Source organism: Dipteris shenzhenensis, chromosome 5 (genome assembly GCF_047967505.1).
Source record: "Dipteris shenzhenensis isolate YYH24624 ecotype China chromosome 5, Dip_SZ_1.0, whole genome shotgun sequence".
Lineage (NCBI taxonomy): Eukaryota > Viridiplantae > Streptophyta > Polypodiopsida > Gleicheniales > Dipteridaceae > Dipteris > Dipteris shenzhenensis.
The window spans coordinates 36,955,010-36,959,202 of NC_141600.1; the positions used below are offsets into that span (position 1 = coordinate 36,955,010).

General features: G+C 42.8%; 1 pseudogene; it reads left to right on the forward strand.

Annotated features, from left to right (window-relative positions):
• The first annotated feature begins 482 nt into the window (after nt 1–482).
• On the forward strand, nt 483–1,173 carry LOC147901972 (uncharacterized; annotated as a pseudogene).
• The last annotated feature ends 3,020 nt before the right edge of the window (nt 1,174–4,193 follow it).

Sequence of the window (4,193 nt, forward strand, 5' to 3'; positions counted from 1 at the left end):
ATCCTCAATGTGTACAGACCTCCATCCAGAAAATACAACTTATTCATAGCCTGCCTTCAAAAAATACTAGCTAACACAACAAACATATAATCTAATACCATTTTGTTGGGAGATTTCAACATTGACATGTTGAAGCAAACACCACAAGCAACAAACCTTCAGAATATGATGCACAACTTAAACTTCATATTACAATTTAATGAACCAACAACTACTTATGGATCTCAATTAGATCACATATGGACCAACAATAGCAATCCAGACATAAAAGTAGGAACATCTTTCACATACATATTGTGTCATACTGACACGTGGATATGCCATGTGTCATATGGTTGTAACACGGTTGTAACTTCTTGGGCTAAACATGATAATAAACGGACTTAACGCCGCATCTGGACGTAGCTTGCTTCTGGTCTCTAACTGTATTGTCGCAGCACTTTACATCTGGTGGAGACGTTGGGAGAATGGACGAACAGAGGATGGAAGCACCGTTGCAAGAACAGCTCATCTATGTCCTCATGTTACAGCTTTCCCAACAGAACAAGGCCCTCATGTCGATGCTCGCTTCGTATCATTGTTCAAATTCCTCCGCTCCCTCCAGAGATAACAAGGTTCGTCCGAAATCCTTCCATGGACTTCCCACAGAGGATGTAATGGTTTGGATAGATCACTGCAGGACACCATTCTTGGTCCGATGAAAGAAAGGCGCTGGAGTTGAGAACTGTCTTGGAAGGTATTGCGGCTACGTGGTTTGTACAACATCATGAATATGTTAAACACCACTGGCCAAGTTTGCGACACCAACTCCTTCAAAATTTTGCTCACACCAATGTGACTTAGACGACTCTTCAACAGCTGCAGGAACTACAACAAAGTGAACATGAACTTGTTGCTCAGTTCGTAGTCAAGCTCAATCAGCTTCTTCTTTGCGCTGATTCTTCCATGTCAAAAGACATGAAATTGTTCTTTTTGTGGCCTAGGCTCAGACACGATATCTCTCGGTGTACCAGGGATCAGGGACAGAAAACAATTTTTGAAGCCATTCAAATTGCACAGCAGATTGAATCCTATATTGCTGGAGAACATCACCGCAATAATCCAAATTCTTTCACTCAGGAAAAGCAAAAAATCAGCACTGACAATGTTATACCAATGGACATAGATGTGTAGAACGTTTAGGGCAATCCCAGGACAAACTTTCGCAAGCAATTGTCCGACCGTGATGATGAATGTGGATGCCCACATCGTTTCAACTGTAACCGCTATGGTCACGTAGGAAAGTACTATCGATCACCTAAGGCGACCTCTCATGCTATTCAAAATGCACACGTGGATGACACTGCTGCAACCTTAGCTGAGCTTCTGAGAAATAGTTAAGCGGTTGGCTCTGTGAGGCCAACCAACCACATTTGCAGGCCTCTACGATGCATAGTCGTCAGGTGTGTGTGGTTGGCATTGTCTTCAAATCTTGCCACTTTAATGTCCTCATTGATACTAGGAGTTCCATCTCCTCTATTAGCTGTGAGCTCCAACAACAACTTTCTTTTGCAACACATAATGGTTCGGAAGTGCAAGTACTTTTTGGTGACCATCAGACCCTTTATCAGTCCAATACATTGGTCGATGCTCAATTTGATCTCTGCCGTTAGTCCTTTTCTCATTCAGTGTACCTTTTGCCCAAACAGTTGTTTCCCTTAACGTTAGGCTGTGATTGGTTGGCTAAAACAAAAGATAACTTAGATTTCCACCACCACACTCTCACTGTCTCTGGTCATCTCGTAGTCCCATGGATTTGTTGGGGACCCTTTTCTTCCATATCCTGTTCACCGTCCACAACACCTGTCCCCATTCAAACTCGAGTTGTTGGTGTCTGAAGTTTGCTGGCCAAGTTTCCGGATGTCATTGCCAATCCCCAACAACCTTCTCGAACGACCGCTCCAGTCTCTCATTGTATTCGTACGGCAGATGCTCATCCCATCAAAATGGCAATGCGCATGCATTCTCCGAAGCAAATTGAATGCATTAACCAAGCCATACAAGACATGCTTCAGAAAAGAGTCATACGACCATCAGTGAGTCCCTAGGCAATTGAGCCACATCTGACCAAGAAAGAGAATGCCAAATCTTCGCTTTTGCATAGATTACAGGCCTCTCAATGCAGTCACTCTTCATGATGTGTATCCTTTGCCACACATGGATGATCTACTAGATTAGTTGGGTTCCTCAACCTATTTTTCATCTCTTGACTTGGCAGCAAGTTATTGGCAAATTCCCCTTCATCCACATGACACAGAGAGGACGGCTTTTTGAACACCCACAAAGACTTCAAAGTTATGCCCGTTGGTCTTTCTGATGTGCGAAGCACATTTTACCGGATGGTCAATGAAATTTTTCAAGATCTCATTCTCAAGAAAGTTCTAGTTGTCTACCTGGACGACATCTTAATACACACACAAACTTGGGAGCAGCATCTCCAAGTCTTGGAAGAAGTACTTAAGTGACTACAAAAATACGATTTGAAACTGCAGCTCAAAAAGTGTAAATGGGCGTGCACTTCTATCAAATTCATTGAGTTTATAATCTCTGCTGCAGGTATTCAAATGGATCCATCCAAAGTTCAAGCTGCCCTCCATTATCCGAAACCAAATATATTAAGCAACTCCAACGATTTTTAGGAATGTTGACTGCTATTGCAAGGTTTTTGCCGGATTATGCAAAAATTACTAGACCCCTACACCATCTCCTAAAGAAAAATACTAAATTTCAGTGGACAGAGACATGTGCAAGGGCATACAACAAATTGAAAATTCTTCTGTCTTCAACAACAATACTCAAATATCCAGATTTTGGGAAACCATTTCTCCTGCGGATGTTTGGGCTAGGAGCAATGCTTCTACGAGATGACGCTGGCACGTCCCATTGCCTTCATCAGGAGATCTCTTACATCAGCTGAGCAGAATTATTCCACAACTGAAAAAGAGTTGCTTGCCATTGTGTGGGCATTTTCTAAGCTTCATCCGTATTTGCATAGAACCAGTGTCACCGTTCAAACAGATCATCGGCCGATGATTCCACTGATCAAGGAAAAATATCCACCAGGTCGATTAATGTGTTGGATTCTTGCATTACAAGTCCATCTCCAATACACTCCAGGTAAAGAAAATGTTGTTGCAGATGCCCTCTCACATACTCAAGACGTACAATAGGTACAACATGTAATGCCCATTGATCTCCACTTAAGATTGTCTAACAATGCAGTCCCTCAACAGCCCAATCTCCAAATACCCTCTTCCGTCTAGCCCATTGACATGTCAACTTTTCCCACTGTCCAACAACAAGACCCAGAAGTCAGACACATTTTGGCTAATCTTCGCACATCCACCCCTAATCCCACACAATGTCAATTCCAACTTCGTAAAACAATCTTTTATTTTACGTATCAGCCAATCAAGAACCTCGTCTGTATGTCCCCACTCCACTTCATTTTCACTTTATAGATTACTAGGCATCATCGCATCTTACAGATAATTAGAACCCAATATTACTGGCCAAAAATGTGATCGTACATTACAGACCACCTACGAGCTTGTCCCACATGTCAAGCTACTAAGTCCTCCCATGCCAAACCACTTGGCCTACTACAAGGTATTCAAGTCTTAGCACCCTTCGAATTGGTCTCCTGGGATATCATCAGCCCCTTCCCTCAGTCCCTTGCAGGCAACAAATATATAATTGTTCAAACAGAGTATTTGACACGTTGGTGTGAAGCTGCAGCTATTCCAGATATCTCTGCTAATACAGTCGCACAGTTCTTCATCGATCAACTCATTTCCAGGCATGCTTGTCCTATGACGCTTCTCTCTGATCAAGGGTCCAATTTCAAATCTCAAGTGATGCTGGTACTCGCACAGTGCCTTGGCGTTCACCTAACGTTCGAAAGTCCGCATCATCATCAAACAGTTGGCTTAACATAAAGACTCAATCAAACGATCAAGCAAATGATCTGGATGTACATCAGTCCTACACATGACAACTGGGATCAAGTCTTGCCATACGTCCTTCACGCGTATCAAACGACCATGCAAGCATCAACGCTTGTTAGCCCATTCAAAGCTCTCTATGGACGTGACCCGATAGTCATTCCCACAAAATTCAAGGATGCAATTGACTGGTACCAGCACCTACAACAA